Source organism: Corapipo altera, unplaced genomic scaffold (genome assembly GCF_003945725.1).
Source record: "Corapipo altera isolate COAL_440 unplaced genomic scaffold, ASM394572v1 49, whole genome shotgun sequence".
NCBI lineage: Eukaryota > Metazoa > Chordata > Aves > Passeriformes > Pipridae > Corapipo > Corapipo altera.
The window spans coordinates 15,542,951-15,563,801 of record NW_020884879.1 but is presented as its reverse complement, the minus strand read 5'-3'; the positions used below and the strand labels follow the sequence as shown (position 1 = coordinate 15,563,801).

Genomic DNA, 20,851 nt, shown 5'->3' with positions numbered 1-20,851 from the left:
GATCAGGCTTCCTTCCCTAAGACCAATGTTTGCAAGTTTCACAGTGGCTGTTGGTTTTTGTAACTGCAATTGTAAGGCTAGTTTGACATGCCATAGCTAAATATATTTAAACAAAAAATGTGCTTAAAAAGGACTGAACATATAAATGATTCTATTTGTATCTAGTAAAGTCAGCTTCAAAATTGTTTGCTATTTAGCTAAGGGCATAAAAATTCCTTGGGAGGTCTGAACTAAATGAAGCTATAGATTTCAGAGTGGGAGGTTTAATAATTCCCCTAGTTGTATGCTTGAAGGTGCAGGGCCCTCTTGGGCAGAGGCTACATTTTGCCAAATTCATTGAATGAAGCTAAAAAGACCATGATCTACTCAAACACAGAAACAACTTGTCATTACTTGCACTGTCAATACCTGAAAATGTGTGACCTTTGCTGCTGGCAAAGTAACATCTTATAGCCCAGAGGTACATTAAATGAGCTTAACATAGAATCAGTTTGACACTAACATTAATCTAGGGCTTGTGGATTTAGAAGAATCACAAATCTTCTTTTATAGCTTGAAGCAGGTCAAACATCTCCCTGTATTGAAACAATTTTTGAGTTCACACAGGTAAAGAAAGTATCCATTATTTAAAACAAACATCTCTGAGACATATACAAAATATTTTAATTAAGTAGCTGCATTCTATCCTGCTTACCTTTTCCTGCAGTTTTAACAGCATATATTATTCTACTGCTCACTAAACCCTTGTTTAGTTTCCTAGCATTCATAAAATTACACGTCACTGAAATGGCTGCGTTTCAGTGATGGGTGAAATGATCCCTCCTGTTTTCTTCATATAGTGAAGTAATAGTGCCACTTGAAAATGTTTTTCTTTATTTCTACTTACAGAAAGGACATGTCTACAAAAAGAAAAAAAAAGTGAAATGTAAGAGCCAGAATCTCTTATGTTATTACCTAGACAGAAGGTGTGCCCATTTCAGGTTTCATTTTAAAATTCTGATCTACGTAAGTATTTTGTTGCTATTCAATATACTGATCAAGAATGCACATAAACTGTTGTTCTACATGAATTCAACAATATTTGTGTAGTGAATAGCAAACTTCAGAACTAATCCAACATCAAAAACAGATTTCCTCCACAGATATGTTTTGTTCGGATGTTATAATGGTGATAATCTAATGAGTAACTCTATATAGGGCATCTAAAGTTTGTAGCCAGCAAATCTTTGCTACAGGAATATGTCTGATGTAGCCTACATACCTTCAGTAAAAGTGATTTATTAGATAGAAGCTATGTTTGTAAAGTTGCTTGCAGAACCTGCATAACTTTAACACAATCACTCTAACCATCATGAACCAAAAAAGACATGGGAAATTCATGATAGTGGTCTTATGACAGAGTTACACATTAATGAAAGTTTTCAGAAATCAGAAGAACAGTAGAGCTGTTCTACCTTTGATATGAGATCTCATTCCTGGAATGAGACAGATCCACTCAGCTCTCTCTTATTACAAATTTTTTGTGGATAATAACCGTAAGTATCCTTATGCTGTCTATTCCAGTTAATCTCCTTTGAGTTAATAGTTATATCTTTGTTGCAGTTGTATTTCAGCATCATGCTTCACCTTAACTACTGTATCACCTCTCTTTATTTTAACCCCAGCCTGTGCCATATGAGTGGTATAATATTCAGACTGGGAGAAAAGTCTCAGCAGAGACCCAGTAGAAAACTACCATGCACCTGAGCTTCAGACAATGCACTCTGAAGATGGTCAACAACACTTGGTAGTGAATAGAAGGAAAATCATGGGGGGGGGGGGGGGAAACATCAACACCTCCACTCCAAAATATTCTTAGAATACCTACCTTCTTTCATAAGGTTAAAAATTCACAGTGATCCAACCGAGTACCTTGAGGTGTAAAGTACATTCACTATGTTCCGAACATCACAGATTATAACCTTTATAGAATTCTAAGTGTAACCCAAGCATGAGGCTGTGCAAACACAGTTCACCACTTCCACAGCATCATGGCCACTAGTTGGAATATTTACGAATTTACCTAAATCACAACTGAAATTCAAAGTTCAAGTTTCCGTATAAAAACTGTTTTCTTTTTTCGTCTTATGGTATTCTGGTTTATTTCAATAGCTGTGCACAGTTTTAAGTATTCAGAAACACACAGTGTACATGATGGTTTAATATGGTGCCACTGAAACTATGAAGTGTGGTGGGGAAGGCCTCCTACCTAAAAAAACAAGTTAATGTGTGTAGAAGAATCTAAAGATGCTGGTGAAGAATGTTTTCATTTCAGTTACAATTACTGTGTCATCATATCTCTATTTGTTTTCAATTAGTTGCATGGTTGAGCATCGCCAGTCAGTCATGTCTCTGACTATTTATAAATATAGAATTAATGGCTATAAAGACCTCCTTCGTTAATCACTGGTTATATTTTATTGCCTTAGTCATCTTAATTTACATCTTACAGGACCTGATCACGGAGAGGTCTGGGAATGCCTTCAGTGGGAACTGGTATGACTTGCAGCTTCCAGGATCAGTTCCTAGAGATAAACATGCTCACTGTGCGAGACACGGCTGCCAAGCCGTGAAGCCTGGCATTTCTCTATGGCATTTATGAGCATCCCTTTACTGCATTATCCAAGCACTATATAATCTTAAATGTCTCTGTCCTGTGAGATGGTGAGGCAATATTTTCCCTATGGCATTCACTGTAGCACTGTCATGCAGGAAATCTTGCCTGGAGCAGGGAGGTGAGACTCAATTCCTCTATCAGCTTAATCAGCTATTACCCCAGTTTTCTCACTGCAACGTAGCACCAAAGGAGCTGAGAAGGGGATGATGACTTACTTAGGGAATCTCTCATGTACACCTCTTCTCTTCTCTGTACACACTCCTATATATTAAGAACTGGAAAACTGTCTGGAAACCCATGAATTTTTCTTCCACCTGAGGAATAAAGTGTGAAACACGGTGAAATTCTTCCCAGAAGTAATATCTTCTCTCTCAACATTTTTTTAGGTGAGAGCCTGCACTTCACTTGTAAACAATCTGGTTGTGTGTCAAGACACAAACCTACCAGACCTTTATGTGACACAGATAAGCAGCTATTTTTTTCTTCCTTCTGGGAACAGATTGAGGAGGAGGTAGGGAAAATTATTCCAACTTGAGCCAACAATGAGAAAAAAGTGTTGTCTTAGATCTGTAAAAGTGCAAGGCAACAACAAATGCTGGAAAGTTTTCCCATTAGTGTTTCTTGGCCCCAAGTCAGTAAGTTGCTTCATTGCTATGTCAATAGCACATATACTTATATAAACACATGTCCAAGTGCTTTTCTCACTGCAAGTAGATTTAAGTAGTTGCAGATATGTAATTTTTTTTCAAGATGTCCAAAAAAGTCCTCCGTGAAGAAATGTCAGTCTCATCCATACATCTCACTCAAAAAGCATTTACAGTTTTCATATTACTTTGTATCACCACTGATGTCACATTAGGCAGTTCTGCCTGGTTGTATGGTTTTAACTGTTTTCTTTTGTCATTCTGGTCTTAATACATAAAGTCAGAAAAGAGTTTCCTTTCTAGTATTCTTTTTTTCCATTCCCTGAGTATATCATCCAATGTAGTTCCCGTGTGAACCTCATGAAGCTCAACAAGGCCAAGTGCAAGGTCCTGCATGTGGTTCAAGCATAAATATGGGCTGGGCAGAGAATGAGTTGAGAGCAGCCCTAAGGAGAAGGACCTGGGGATATTGGTAGACAAGAAGCTCAACATGACCTGGCAATGTGCACTTGAAAGCCAACTGTGTACAGGGCTGCATCAAAAGAAATGTGGCCAGCAGGTTGAGAGAAGTGATTCTGCTCTCCTACTCTGCTCTCATGAGACTCTACCTGGAATGCTGCATCCTGCTCTGGGGCCCTCAGCATGACAAGGATGTGGAACTGTTGGAGCACATCCAGAGGAGGGCCATTAAGATACTCAGAGGGCTGGAACACCTCTTTATGAATACAGGCTGAAAGAGTTGGGATTGTTGAGTCTGGAGAAGTTTCCAAAAAGACCTTAGGAAAGCCCCTAAAGGGGCCCTACAAAAAGCTGGAGAGGGACATTTTACAAAACATGTAGTGATAGGACAAGGGGGAATGGCTTCAAACTGAAAAAGGATGGATTTAGATTAGACATTAGAAAGAAATTCTTCTCCATGAGGGCGGCGAGGCACTGGAACAGGTAGCCCAGAGAAGCTGTGGATGCCCCATCCCTGGAAGTGTTCAGGGTCAGGTTGCATGGGGCACTGAGCAACTTCGTGTAGTGGAAGGTGTCCCTGCCCGTGGTGGGTAGTTAGAACTAGATGATCTTTAAATTTAGTTGGAACTAGATGATCTTCCAACCCAAACCGTTCTATGATTCTATGATTATATGGTAATTACGATCTTAATGATAATACAAATAAAGATATTTTTATTTTTGCAAAATCTCAGATATTTCTGGATCAAGTTACTGGCAGTAGAACTGTATGGCTAAAAAAAATCTCAATTCTTCTTAAATGTTCATCTGAATGGAAGTGTTTGGAAGGGTTATAGGAAAACATGACACATACAATTCTTTTACAAAATCTACCTTAAAGACACTTGTTACATGAAATATTAGAAGTATTTTTATCAGACTGTGTGTGTCTTACTTTGATGCCCTTGCACTATGCCATTCCTCCAGTAAGGCACAGTAATATGACTGATAATGGATAGGAAGGAAGTGACTTGGCTCTCACAGGAAAAAAAACCCCACCTAAATTTAGGAAAAAAATCATAAATACTCCCAGAGATGGGCAATTTGACAGCTTGATCTTGTAATCTTAAGAGTACACTTATACAAAAGTTCCTGCCTTCATTTTGGTGCAGGTTAGAAACTAAGCTATTTGGATCTATTTTGCTCTTGCCTGTCTCTCTTTTCCCAAGCACACTCTCAGCATAATGCCCACCAAACTGCTGACCGCCTGTTCCTCATTAAGGCATGCGGTGCAGAGAAACACACCAGCAAGAAAACCAATGAAGCAACATAATCAGCAGCTGAGAACCCTTTCCCACTAAGTAGCAGGAGGAAACGAAGGAGAAAAACCTCATCCTTTTTCTTTGGAGCTCTACTGGTGTGAACTAATTTAATAGGGATGAGCAGCCACAAAGGCAAACAAGTTAAGTGACATGTGGTAGGTTACAGATATACTAAAAGCAAGTCCCAGAATCTTCCTTTTCACAGCTTGTAAAGGGAAAACTCCAAGATCACAGACTTTCTACTGTAAGAAAAACCTCCCTCTAGATCTTAATCAACAGCGTATATAGAAAAACAGAAAGGGTTTATGTGTGACTGTGTGATAGAAAAGAAAACCAAATGGAAATGGCAATTGTTTACCAGGTAAGATCAGAAATGTGATGTGGGCAAAAAAGTAACAAAATAGAGAGGAAATGAAGGGGCAAAGTTGTGTCTTCTTGGAATATCTGATTTTATCAGCTATAACTATTGCAGTTAAAATTCGCTTACCATAATGCATTTAAGTGGAACCCCCCTTATCTTTCAGCTAATAATCCCCTTCTACATAATCTTCTTTTCCAAATTGAGAAACTTGACAACATGAGAGGAAAAAAATTGAGAATGAATTAGTTTGTTTGCAAAAGTGGGATACACTAGTGAGAACTAAAGTCACTGATGTCAGAGATCACTTGGGAGGGATGCAGAAGCAAATAGCTTCTTAGAATGCTTGCTAGAAGATAATCTTTCCATGGGTTTGTGTCTGAACATGTATGCGCATGCAACACAGAGATGTACTTCTGTATCAGAGCATTTTCCTAAGGGACTTACCTATTTTTGGTAGGAATTTCCTACTGACCTTATAGCAGAAAACAAAGAAAAATCCTCTAGATAAGGAGATGAAGACACTTGACTAGACAGAGAAAGGCTGCCTGACTGCAGATTCAACACAACTTGGCTGCATCCTGTGCAGACAACTAATAACAGCAAAACATCACAGCACAGAAAGAGAAACCCTACAAAAAGACAGTAGTTTTGCTGTACACCTCCTAGCAGGACATTTAGCAATACCTTTGCTGACAGACCAGTGACTGTGCCCTCGGTGTGCAAACACTAAAATGAAGGGTGGTGATGCAGTGAACTGCAAGAAAATGTTACAAGTTCTGTATCTCTGTTCCTAAGTTTCTTGACCTCCCGTAGCCTCTCCCAGCCTGCTGGGATTTTTGCAAATTATTCTGTGAGACCCATCTTACCATACATCCAGGTTTTTTGCTTGGAGATACCACTCCAGTGGTATCAGTCCAGTACTCTTGACCTCATGCGGACTCACTCTCTTAAGTCCTGTAACATGCAAGCCTCTCCAGTTCTTGTTTCTAGATCATGCTCATTTCAGATGAACTAAAATGGGTTTTTCAAGCTCTTATACTTCCCCAAAATAAACTGGGAACCATATATATCTATTTGGAACTGGGACTGGGATATGTGTGTGTGAAGTAATGAAACTACGTTTCTAAAAAATCTGACCCCAAGGGTTAAGTTGTATTCAACTTAATTAAGTGAATTTGGCTCTTGGAACGTCAGTGGATAATGTGCCAGGAAAGTCTTTGCACTGAGTGTGTCATTAATAGATTATATACATATGAGACATGATTTTTAAGCTTCGGGTCAAAAAGCCGCCTTTTCATTTTTCTTGGAACTTTTCAACTATTTTATCCATGGTGCAAGTGATAACACTTTATTTCATAATAAATATTCTGAAAGCATTCCTAATACTAACAAATATGAATTACATTTATGCATACTTCACAGTTATAGGTTCATTGTATGAGATACTATGACCCAAAACCTGTAGAGAAAAAGTATGTTTATAAACTTTTCTTACAAAATCTCTCTAGAACAGCAGATGAGGTAGTCAATAAAGAGTGAACCACTAAAGTTTCAGGTTAGATAAATAATGTACAAGCTTTAAAAAAAAATAAAAATTAACCTTTGGATCTGCAAAAATTGCTTGGAAATCTTCCAATTTAAGTCCTTTATAAGACTATTTGTGTTTCCTGCCTTTGGTAGACTGGGAATATGGTCGAAATGATCACTTTTAATTTCACTGAGTAGAACTGGAAGGTATGGAAAATAATAATCCAATGCATTCTCTTCATCAAATGCAAGCTCACCCATTGAAATGATACTATTTCATAACTTCCACTTCTGTGAAAATCTAAGGCATGCATTTTCTTGCCCCTAGTCTATTTAACCTCTTTAAGAGAAACCTAAGAAAAATACAGATAAACCTAGTAAAAATTTAGATAAAATTGGGAGAGAACATTAAGATGTAAATGAAGTTATTAACTAGATCATCGGTATAGGACAGCCTGGATATCCTGATATGCGGTATGCAAGAAAATAATACATGCTTTACAGGGGACCAATATACAGCCACACATCTGGAGGGAAAATAAAGCAGATTGAATAATCTCACATTAATTCCTATCATTATGAAACATTATCTAAAGATCTGGAAACTTAAATATTCTGTAATTAAAATAAACTATGAGCTAACATGTCAAAGAGTAAGTGGTTCCAACAAAAGTCCATACAAAAACTTGCATGTGAAATAAACTTGATGTATACCAGCCGACTTTCACTGCTAGTAATGTCTTAATTTTAAATCAAATTTACCTCTGCCACACATATACCTGCTACTAAATCACATGTATTTGCAAATTGTTTAACCAGAAATACTTTATGTAAATGAGGTGACAGAAAATAATACAGTTAAGGGAAAAAATGAATCTCAGAGCATTTTGAACTTCCTGCTCTGTGTTCTGTCATGTGGCTTTGTATTTTTATTTGTTAAGCTGAGACGAATCATTTGATACTCAGTCTAGTGCCATAATTCCCACATCACGAGGTCACCACACAACTTGCTATGACCTCCTAATTCCACCTAAAAGTCAGCCAGACCTCCATAACTACTGCAGATATTTTGGAATTGCTTTGGCAGAGTCCAATATGACAGCCTGCATAATGCTTTCTCTTTACCGTGACCAGCTGCATACAGTGAGGTTAGGTTCAAGTTTTCATAATCATCATGTTCACATAAACAAGGGAAAATTCCAAACCGTTACTTTTCACTTAATGTATATCTTTCCCTGCAGGAAAAGTGCACTTTTATCTTGACATAACTGAAGTCTATAAAATATTCCTTTTTGTAAACTCACGAAAGGCATACATTTTGTTCACAGGATATTATTCAATAACCACAAAACATAGCATTCCTGGATGTCTTAAAAAATAGAAAGTTAATAGTAGCAAACTTTGGATTGAAAAGCTATCTGCGTAATCATTTACTGGCTTACTAAAATGTTAAGGGTCCTTGAGTTAGTCTTGAGCCTTTAAAGTTTGGCAGGACAGAACCTCCAGAAGATTTACTACAGCTTAATTATTGACCTGACATAAGACTTAGGCTATGTAGCACATGCTGATGGCTTCTTTGGTTTAATTAATTAATGAATAAGCATTATATTTTTGTACCTTTGAAGATTTCCTGAAATTAATGTGCCTTGGTTAATTTTCATAGCATTGGGTAGAAGTCTGTATGTCTTGCATAGTGAATTTATTACAGGCAAAACCTGCAAAAAGGGGAAAGCACATTAATACTTAAAACTGCTAGGAATCACACTTTTTAGTTTTAACACAAGCTCTGTTCATACCGGATTTAGAATTTCTTTGTAAAACTAAACTAAATAAAATAAACTAAATTCCTGTTTACTTTGCTGAATCACTCCACAGAATCAAGTTTATCCATGTATAATTACCTTGCTTACAAGTTAGCAAACTGCCATATTTAAAATAATTGAAACTTTACATTTTTTAAAAATCCTGACTTCCTTGTGTTTTGTTCATCATTAAAGTAGCTATCAGTGTATACCTGCTATTTCAGAGCCTTAGTACAGGCAAGATAACTTATGGCGGATGTTTTTCTACATGAGAAAAAAAAAAGAGTAATTTCTACTACTGTAAAATAACTGTACAGAAAGCATAACCTATATTCTATTTAGCTATCAAAATCAAATGAAAGTGTTTTCCTTTTGCACTCCCTGTGAGAAAGCTCTATCAAATTTAACAGCACTGTAGATCTTCAAGTTCAGTGTAGTCCTACTGTTTGACTAACAAAACGTTTACATCTCCAGCCCCAGATTCGAATGGACAGTTCAAATATCCAGATGTTTGTTATTAAGTTCTATAACTTGTTGACACATTATCCAGGAATATTTGTAATATTTGAATAGAAATTTGGAGATACTTGCCTTGGCTTTCATAACTGTTCATTCATTTACTTGTTCTTTACTAAAATGAGGTAATATTGAAATCATATATAAATTACCACAAACAATAGTTTTGTCTTTAGGCAACTGAAAGGTAGCTACCAGTATCTAGTATATTAATCTAAATTCCTCAATCATCTTCTTCCTTTGGTAAGAACCTACTGGTTCATATCTACTTTCTCCTCTTCTAGCCTGAGCAACTATTAAGATTCCAGATCTCACAGGTGACTCTAGTCAGGAGAAAGTTTCACTGACAGAAAAAGGAGCTTTGCTTCATTTATTTTGATGAACACAATATTTTGTTGACATGAGCTATAGTTTCAGCCTCGACAAGTCACAATCTTCTGACAGAAGAGACACCACCTTCCCCCACTGTCCTGACAGCAAGTGTCTCCAGCATGTGTCTGCACACACTCCTGGGGTTGAGGAGGGCCAGAAGAAAGAACTAATCCACCCAAGTACTAATCATGCCAGCCAAAACCATAACAGCAATCCAGCAAGCAAGATTAGTTTTCAGATGGGTCAGCTCTATCACATGGCTCCCTGTGTTGTCACACCACTTCCAGTGCCATCACAAGAAACAAGGAGAACCAGGGGCCACCACCCCAGCAGTCAGCACGTACAGCATGATGCCCTTGGCTGGAACATGGAGGCACTAAAACCATCAGACAGTGTTCTCCTGCCTAAGTCAGCCTGTCAGTCAAAAGGGCTTCTCTCTAGTTTCCTCTGTTGTTGTCTCTTTGTCAGTCAGTCTGTCTGCTCCCCTTCTTCAGGATCTCTCTCCATCTGGTGCACCACCCTTCTGGGAAGGCACAGCCAGATCCTGGCTGCCTAATGCTTGCACACTCTTGAACAGCTCTGAGGCCTGGCTTTGGTTTTGGAACAATCATTCTTTACTGTTTCTTACAGCTCTTTATAAGGGCAGTGGCAGGGAAGTCTATCTCTTTTGAGGCTAATGAGTGCAGTTGGATTCTTCATCTGAGAACTTCCAAAAGGTCAAACCCAACCTTATTAGGAAAACTCCGTTGACTTGCACAGACACCAACAATGGGAACAATGAACACATATGGGGAGCATTATTTCATTCACAACTGGGTACCTGGGAGCAGGAAGAAAAAAAAAAGGAAATCCCAGGAAAAATTGGGGCACTTATAGCTTCCAGGGAATGGAGTGGAAGCAAAAAAAAAAACAACTCTCCCTTCAGCAAACCCAAACTGGAGACAGTATAAATCAAGGAACCTGAAATACACACAACCCCAACATGCTACTCCAAAGTGAAATGTAACCTTTTCTTCTCTAATGCAAAACAGGTTAATACAGTGGCATAAACAGTGGACTCATTGTCTCAGTTAATTGGAAAGGATTGTGAATTTTAAATCATCAGATTTTAGGCAGCCAAGACTGTGAAGGTCTGAATAAGTTTAAATCAAAAGCTGCCAGCATTTGGTATCTTAAAAAATTACCTCATTGTTATTATTATGCAATAAATAAGTACTTGCAGTGTTATGGTCCTCTAAATCTTACCTTTTTCTTATTCAAGAAAGAAATATTATCATTATTTTTCCACTCTTCCTCAGTTCAGTCTCTTTTCTTCTGTAATAAATAAACCAATAGAAAATTATAACAATTTCTAAGCAATAAATTTAATGATATTTTGAAAGAAAAAAAAAACCAAACAAATCACTTTATCTATATATTATTTCTAGGAACAAATCCCAGCACAAAAAGAAAAACATTGCATAGAGGAATGTTTTTTTGAGCTATCCCATAAGCCTCACTGGGACTATTGCCTCAAGTTTCAGCAGGGAATGGTTACAGCAAAGTACATTAGTATTGCAATTTTCTCCATTTATCAACAATTCTCTTTCCTACTTAGTATTTTCTTGAAAAGGTTATACTGATAGGATAACAGTATCCACAGAGGGCAGTAGCTCTCTAAAGCTGCTTCTTCAGGTGCAAAGCAGAAATCCAGCATGACTTATTTAGATTCCAGCCAGTAAATTCATTTAAGCCTGCTTCCTAATAAATCAAAATACAAACAAATGTGCTATTAGGTTTTCAAGTTGGTAGTGGCTGTGAAAACCAACAGGTCTTCTATGATTTCCCCTTGAAAATTTAAGCTCAGAATCTAGACTGAACACTCTTAATATTAAAAAACTACATAGGTATGAAATAATTGGAGAAGTGAAAATTAATATTATTATTGTATTACCTAATATGTGGGTTTGCCTCTCTTTATTTAAAGATTATCTGTCCAGCTTTTAATAATTTTTTTTGTTGTTGTTTGGTTTCCATTTTTTTTTTTAATCAGGGCAGTAACAGCTAGCATAATCAGACTGACGGGTTTCTTTGACATTGTCACTAGCTACTATTGAATCTTTTTAATATCATATACCATTAATATCATATAAAGTTATGGGTAATTAGTGAAGACTTGTCTTTCTCTCTGGACACCCTCAGCACTCTTGGGCATGTATATTGCCTGGGCCAAGAGGTTAGGAATTAAATAAAAGCACTCTCATAGTCGATCACCCTCAACACAACTTATCTGTCCCAGTGGCCACATAAGCTCTCCTTTGACCACATCATAGGAGCCGGCAACGCTCTGCTGATCTTCTGAGTGCAATAACTCTTGGGTGACCAGCACCAGGGATGGGTGAGTGCACCAGGCCCCTTCCCACAGGAGTTGGTTGAACGAACAGTAGTGTTAGAACAATTTTTTTCCCACAGCAAAATCTGTGATATAATGAAAGGCCAAGAAGTCATAACTGACACATTTTTTCCACTTTGTCTATTAGCTAGACCAAGTCTCAAGCACATGATGTAACGAAAGATTAGCCATCAGCCACAGTACAAGAGGATGTGAAGGAAGGATAGGTATGCAAACACTAAGAGATAATTAACCATACTATTCCCTCAGTTTTGAAACATAAATGAAGTCTTACTCTGTTTTATTGCAGTTCCTTGTTGTAGTTACATGTAGTTACATGGGGGAAGGCTGTGATGCACAAGGCCAGATTTTTAGCTTCAGTTATGTGAGTGCAAATCCCACTGAAGGAGTGACTGCATGTAAGTACCAAAGGATGAACTGAATTGCTATTTAAAGGAGTACTTTTTCCCCATTATTGTTGTTGTTATGGGAAACAATTTGGGCAAAGAACTTTTGAAAGGAAAGGGTTTTCTAATGGCCAAGTAAGTAACAGCAAAGAAAATAAAGAAAAAAAATTATCAAACTGAAACTAAGCTAATGAAGAAAACAATGATTAAAACAGCAAATTAAACAGAGGGAAGATGCTTAAAAAACCCTCACATCATTCCTGCTCACAGTCAGCAAGCTTTTAAAAATATCTCCCTCTTTCTCTGTGAGAAATACATGACTTTTTTATTTTTCTTTCTTACTCTCTACTGCACTGAAGATGCCAATTTCAAGTACATGGATAAGACAAAATCAAGAATCACCTAATCACACCAGTTGGAGTGAAACACTGACTCCTTATCTACACAAAAAAGAGTAAGAATATCAGGTGATGAAGCAAAGTGATGATGAAATAAGCCCTTGAATGATATACAGAGGAATGAGTCTAACAGCACCAGAATCAACAGGAGTCTTTCCATTTACCTTAGTAGGCATTGAACAAGTCCATACAAAGCAGAAAAATACACATGGAGATGGTAGCTACCATTGTCAAAGTTTCCAGATCCCTGTTTTCCACATTCATGAGCATACGGATATATAATACTTTCCAGTAGGTGCACAAAAGAGTTCATTACGACTTAACTTTAGAGAGGATGTTATGTCATAATTTTATTCTATGGGAAAAGGACCCATTCCTTTCTTTAAATGCTGCTGTCTTTAAACATATTGCAGGAGAATTTTAATTTTTTTTCTTTCATTTTACTTCTTCAGGTTTTTGTACACCATTTACTACCAAAATTCTAAATACAGCCTTAGTCAGGAACCTTGCCACAACATATTTCCAACCTGTACAGATGGAGACTTATTAGCATCCCAGGATGAGAAAGGCTTACAGCATACTGTAATGCAAGATTAGTATTTATTGTTTCTGCCTTTGAACAGCAGGAGTTCAGATACTGCTGGATGGCATATTGTTTGGGAATTTGAGAGAGTGTAGGTCTGTGTGTGACACTGAGAGAAATCTTCCCTGTTTAACAGACAACCAATAGGAAGGTTTACTATGCGCAGGATTTTTCCATACTTGTGATATCTTGGTGATAAAACATTTTCCAAATCATTCCAGAAGTGGTAATACGCGGCTGTTACCATGTCCTGGGGATGCAATGATCTTATCTCACAAAAGAAACACTGTCACAAAGCCTCCAAAGGAAGACCGAGGGACTGCAGGGAGTGTTATGTGTGATTCACTTCATCTCAGACAGACCTAAATTTATGTACTCAGTTTCATGCCAGAAGGGAGGTCTTTCAGAAAACAGGAAAATGCTAGACCCACATTTTTCTACAAACTCAGCCAGAGACATGTTCATTACTTCCTCAGACAAATGATGTATAAAGACTGTCCTTACGCACCAGCTTCCAATTTCAGTCAGAAAACAACTTTATTCCAGTGGTGAACTTAGTGATTTCTCTGTGCCTAAAGTACTTTTTTCATTTCCAAGGTTTAAATATTCTATACACAAGTTAGAAGTGCAAGATGATTGCAGCTGTAATTCACTGAAAACAGAATGACCCAGAAACCATTTTGGTGGCTGACTTCACAGTTTCCAATAAATGAACAGGAGAATCCAATTCTAGTTATCCAATACTTTTTTCCTGGACCATCTATAAGAATGATTGCAGAGCAGTCTGCGCAACTACAATTTATGCAAGCATTCAACTCTCCTCTGGCTTCATCTTTCCCATTGCTTTCAGTGGGCACTGCAAAAAGTATTTCTGGATAATGATAGGTCCTAGTATTTCTCAGAACTCGAGCTCCATTATTGACACATAGGGGACCTCCAGCGTACACAGAGCTCTCCCACTACCGGTACTGCAGTGATGATGCCATGTAGCCTTGCTCATAATAGATTCAGAAGACAGAGTAGTAAAAAGGCACCAAATGCCAGCAACTTATGAACGTTACGGACTTCATTACTCATGCAGCAGTATTGCCAAAGCAATGGAAACATCTGTTGTTTAAAAAAACAATTGATCGGCCTATGCAGAACATTACAACATCTATTTCTATATGCAAAACAGTGACAGTTATAACTGATCTCATATGCTTCTAGATATTCATAACTCAATAGGATTATCTCAGTAGACTAATTTATAAAGGGCTTCGATCACTTACTGCTAAAGATTACTTGCTATCAATATACTGGATATGCAAGGGGCAATTTAGCATCAGTCCTAAAATGACCCCTGACCTCCATTTCTGGGTGAGAAGGTGCAGAAGAAAACTTCTTGTTGTCACATTTTTGAAGAGTAAATACTGCTTTTAACAGTCATGAGTAAACCCCTTAAATTAGATAAAATTGAGCTATATACATATTTTTTTCCTGAGACAACAGACTCTGCTAACTTAATTTTTCATCATGATTTTGGTGGATATAACTAAAAATTACTGTAGTAGTTGATTGTTCATTTGGAAAAATGTGTTAGCCTGACACTAGAATCTATTTCGCTACATTGTGAAAAAACACTGGCTAGAGGATTCAAGTCTGTTTCCCAGTGCTTAGCTAGCTAGCTGGTGCCAAAACTAGACAGAGCTCTTAACTTCAAAAGAATAAAGGACAAATTGTGCTTTCTAACATAAACATAGAAAAACAAAGTAAAAATTTGAACATTAAGACAATTGAAGTAAAAATACAATAAAGCCAACGTAGTAGGTAATAGAAATACATTAAGCAACCTAAAATAACAGAAAATATTCCATTCAGCTCTGATACAGCAAGCCACTTTACATATAACTTGCAATTTTTCCTAATTCAGTTTAATCAGAAGGCTTATGGTGTTGGTGGATGAGGGAAGAGCAACTGACATCATCTACCTGGATTTGTGCAAAGCATTTGATAATGTCTCGCATGACATCCTTGCCTCTAAACTGGAGAAACATGGATTTGATTGGTGGACAACTTGCTGGATAAGTAATTGGCTGGATAGTTACACTCAAAGGGTTGGGGTCAATGGTTCTATGTCCAAATGGAGAGTAAAGTGGTGTTTCTCAGGGGTTGGTACTGGATCAGCACATTTAACATCTTTGTTTGTGACACGGACAGTGGGATCAAGTGCACCCTCATCAAGTCACATCTAAAAAATGTTCTGCTCCACCTCCCCCTTCATGTATTTTGTGTGCTTTCTTAGTTGATAAAATATCAGCATCTTCCTGTGCCTTACTGTTCTGGTAGATTTTTCAGCCTTTTGTTTAGTAAGATACACAAACTACTGACAAGGTTGTTTCAGACAGAAAAATAACTCAGGATTTAATAAAACAGACCAGACTTTTCCTATATTTCAGCACTTGAAATAACAAAGTAAGTGTGACTTGAAACATGACCACTCCTTATCGCCTCCTGAACACAAAGAACAAGGTCACTAAAATCAGTGAGTCAAAAAGCAAGATGGCCTTAATTTAAATATTTAAGGAACAATTTAGAAAAGTGAAACACGAAGGCGAAGAAGGAGGGAAGGAAGCCTACTTGCTGGAAACTTGCCTCTCTGATTCGGAGAAAGCACAAGTTCACCACAAAAAGACAGAAAGAAAAATAATTATACGTAATATATGTTTTGTGTTAGCTTGTTAATGTCCTTAAAATTTTTATTAGCATTTTTTTTTTTTTTTGAGAAATGTGGAACCATTCCATAGACACAACTGAGCTCTGCCTTCTGTTAAGGGTTGCAGCACCATTGAAGTTTGAAATAATTTAAGCAGTTGCGCTGTGCTTTCAATTCCCCCTACCTTCTTTTTTTCTTTCATTGGATTGAAATGTGACCAAATAGCAGCATGACTGTGAATGGAAAAGATAATTCTCACACGACATTCTTCTCAGTGCTCTGGGGAAAACACACACATACAAACACATTTGTTCGCGTCTGATTCAAGATGTGAAAAAAAAAAAAGAAGCCAAATCTATGAGGTTTTTTTCTGAAATTCGAAACAGATTTTAAAACTCTCCTATGATTTGTTTTGTTTAGGCTAATTAAGAGTTCTGCTTTATGTTGCCACAATAGACACTAAACATTTGCAATATATTTACTGAGGTTTAAGGAATTATGGGATTAATTTGTATCTATTACACCATTATCCTCAAGCAAAACTGCTTTAGTAATCCATGTGAATATATTTTTATAAGTCAAAGAGGTGACTTATCAGTCTAACCAGAAATTTTGCGTTCCCAGAACATTACATAATACAGAGTGCTAGGAAATTTTGTTTCTCAGGAAAAACATGCTCTTTTGTTGAAATCTTATATTGTTATATTGGCAGAGGTGAACTAAAGATGGATGCAAAAGAACTTGTGGACTGGCTGGGAGCTATAGTTTGCACTGCCTCTCTCATATCCGTGTAATTTGTATATTTTGTTGTTCTTACAGTGAACATAAAAATGGAAAATTCCTGAAGTTAAATATGTCCAAAAGAGTGAAAGGTACACTAAATATTCTAATGCTAGGGACACAGGTAGTTAGGATACAGATATTTCTGTTGTTCTGCCTCCCCCCTCCCCCCAAACACAGAGAGAAAAAACATTCACTTCCATTATTAAAACATGATGGTGGAAATAGTTCTTACTAAGACCATTTTCTTCCATGTCCTACTCACAAAATCTAAATTAGATTATATTCAAGCTTCAGCAACATTAAGTCTCCTCTTCCAAGGAGGAGGCTTTTCTAACAGCTGGGTATCTTTTGAGTTGCTCCAGCAATATGAAGAAGGGAGAACTGTGAAAGTTATTAGCTGTAAAAGCTATTTTTGATCTTAAAAGCTCAAGTCTCCTTTCTTTCATTCAGCTTTTTTATTGTTCATTGCTAACTTTTCCTGAAGTTTAAAGCCAGAAAATTGGTATTAGTATTCTTCCCTTAATATCATGGCATACAGGATAGCACAGTATCAATTCACCAGTAAAACTCAAGGCCACGATGTATGATTTTGAAGATGCATACACTATTATATTAATAAATGAGTTCTTCTAGCTTTTCCATTTTATATATCCTTATCTCTGCTACAGAGCAGCAAGGTACTCAGAGTAAATAATATCACTAATATCACTGAAGATAAGGGCTCCAGACTGCAGGGTGCAGTTGTTTGAAATTCATCTATTTCAGGACTCACAAAGTCTATTTAAAGTTCTCCCAAACTTCAGCAAAAGATAATAAAAATCTGTAACTGAAAAGAAAGCCTAAACTTAAAAAAAAAAATTTTGCATAGTTTTAGCTTATATATTTTAAATACTATCTTCAACACTGTTTAGTTGGACTGCACAGCAAACCACTGAATTTGAAAGGCACTGTTTGAAGGAGATCTTCTTAAGGATGTCCAATGTGACAGAGCTGGCCAAAAAGAGGAAGAGGACTATCATATGAAAATGTATTTTGGAGAAATATCTGCAGTTCCCTGTGACTGGAAGAGCTATTTAAAGGTGAGCTGAGAACAACTGCATACATCATGAACAAACTACAAGCTGGATTGCTTTAATATACTGCTTTTTATTAGTATCCAGTTTATTCAAAGACACTGAGAACTCGAGATGAAAATCAAGAATAAAATTTAATTTAAAGTAAAATACTGAAAACAACAACATGAGATCAAGTGTTTTAAGCAAGATAAGCAACTGTCATCAAGTTTGAGAATGGCACACATCTGAGGTAGCAGTGAATCTCCTCAAGATGGAACTGCTAGGCAGAAGGGCCTAGACGGGGTGGAGCAATGAGCCATCAGGAACCTAACGGAATTCCGCAAGAACAGATGCTAAGTCCCTTTGCTCAGAGCTCATTAGATGGCACCTACAGTACTGTGCTCAATTTTGGGACCTGCAGTATAAAACCAGCAATGGTCAACTGGAAAAAGTTCAGTGGAGGATGATCAAGATATTTTAGAGATGGAGCATTTGCCCTGCAGATAGAACCTGAGGTTGATCCTCCTGGAGATGAGCTGGACTTTCCCTGCACTACAGTCAGTTCTCACACTGCCACTACAGATTGTTGTGTGTCTTATAACAAAGTTCCATGGGCACAACTTGATGTGCCATAACAAATGGAGACATACCAAACCGCAAAATTCTACAGTGGTTACTACTGGGACTGAGAGCAAGAGACGTGCTCAGACCTACCTCTCTCAAGAGTGTGGTAACTGAAGAACATGACAGCCTTTCCATTGAAAGCAGCAGTGTCCTGAGGATGTAGTTCCTGCTGTCTCTGAAACTTTTTTACAGGGAAATTGCCAAAGTATTTTGCAGCGAGCACACCAAGGACCAAGAATAGACCCCTCACTAGCCAAGAGCATTCTGTCTCCCTCTATGTATGTTACAGTAGGTACAAAAGACAGCCAGATAAAGATGGAAAACATGGCAATATTTCTAGGGTTTTGCAGAAGGAACGCACTCAATATCAACAAATTTCAAATACAGCAATTCTTTACATTTGTTCTTAATGCCAATGAAGATGACGCTTGGAAGGAATCCATTAACAAAACTGAGATTTTTTTTCCTGAAATTTGTTAATCTCTAGCAAGAGGACTAGCAAAATAGAGCTGGAGACATGAGAGAGGAAGGCTTGACACTCCATTATCATTGCCACAAGCTATTAATTTCTCTCTGAAAATCCAACAATTTTGATTCAGGAAAGATGAATGTCCATACCACGGACACATGAGTTGTGGAAGGTCTTTCTGGTTAAACTGGAAAGGCTGCAGCCAAGATACTTCCCACTCATCCTTCACCAAGGAAAAGGTCAAGAAAGATTAAAGTGTTTAAGCAGGGCACAGGATGGAACAGAACAAAAAAATTTCCTATGAAAAAGATTAAATTCACATCCTTCTAGCCTTCATTAAAACTATTCCACATCACTCCACACTTTCATTTAAAGCAGTTTCCTGACAGCATTGAACATAAGATCTTAAAGTATCTTTTTATCAAAAGATAAAAGTGTAAATGGAAAACAGTTTGTGTACTGTATACAAAAGGGGGTAAAATATGAAGGGCACATAAGAAAAAGCAAAAGAAAAATAAAAGCTTTAGTCTTCGCAGACTATAAAATTGGTGGTGCACAAGGTAATCATCCAACTTGTGTACTTCCACATACATGTACTCTAAGCTGAATGGTTCTCAGGGCATATGTGGCTTTATCAAAGTGGAAAATTTTTGTTTTATATGAGGCTTCTAAGGAAGAAAGAATTTTCTTCCAGCACTACAAAAAAGTAAGATGGAAATTAACATCTACAGGTATATAATTTCCAAACTGCTTAGAAAACAGATTAGCTCTGCTTTGACACTATGACCTCCTCATGTCCATTACAGCATATGGTATTGGACAACAGAATATAATACATGGTAAATGCCCTAGAAATGTTTGACGGTGCAACACTACACTCAGAATTTCTCCTGGAAGAACAGATAAATATACCTTTCAGTATGATATGTGAATGGATCAACAGATGTGTGCAACAAGCACACTGAAATGCCACTGAGAAAGAAAAATAATGTATTTTCTTTCCATGCTCTGCTCACCAAATCTGGTCTCTATTACTTTGGGATGTCTGTCACCCATGAACCAGACTCGTACTCTGTCTATTTTAGAAGTTGCCTAGTCTCTCAGACTCATTTGTGATGCTTCTCCCTATAGTATCAGCATGGCACTTTCTTGCCCATCTCAATTGTCATCCTTCATTGTTCAGTAACATTGTTCCTATTAAGTACATATGTTGGTGATTCATGATGAAGTGGGGCAAAAAGCTTCTTCAATGAGTGGCCCACACAGAGTTTTGAAGATAAGGACTGAGACACAGGCTCCTCATTTCATACCAGATGTGACTCAGCAAGGTGTTTGGAAGAGAGGGGTGAGACATTCTTGGAGACCTGCTCTGCCCTCCCTCTGTTAGGCTCTCATCCAAACTAACTGCAACACCTTTTTTAGAGATGAGCTGTTTGACAGTAAAGTATGACTTCAAAAACACACAGACTCATGAATACATGCATTACTGAGATTGATTTGAACTGAAAAGCCCAACATATTCTTCTATTGTAGGCCAGGAAATTGAGCAGTTCTGGCAGCCACTGGTGGTTGGAGACTAAAAAAACCCAGTGAATAGTTCAAATAGCTACCAGATTTAATACACGGGTGTTCCCCTGTCATGGTAGCATGAGTCTCACAGTTCAGGCTTCAGTACAGGGCTGTGTTACTGCAGCAAATGCAGAAGGGCTGAATTACTGTTGGTCATTATCTGAACTGTCTCTGACTGAAGGGTAAAAATTCTTGTGGCAAATTAAAATTTGCTCTGCATTGGATGTTGCTCTAGATCTCCTGAAGTGGATGCATGCAC

At 37.5% G+C, this 20,851-nt stretch overlaps 1 protein-coding gene across 4 annotated transcripts in view; it reads right to left on the bottom strand.

The window, feature by feature from the left end:
* The window catches only part of SULF1 (sulfatase 1), a 120,066-nt gene that overhangs the window by 89,929 nt on the left and 9,286 nt on the right, over positions 1–20,851 (bottom strand). For 2 of the 4 annotated variants that reach the window (XM_027638448.1, XM_027638443.1), the window contains exons 1-2: positions 10,884–10,926; positions 8,566–8,663 (exon numbers count right to left, since the gene is read on the bottom strand). The exons of the other annotated variants lie outside the window; for them this stretch is intronic. The gene's annotated coding sequence lies outside the window, so the exon portion shown is untranslated. Of the gene's footprint in view, positions 1–8,565; positions 8,664–10,883; positions 10,927–20,851 lie in introns of those variants that run through there. 4 annotated transcript variants of the gene reach the window in all.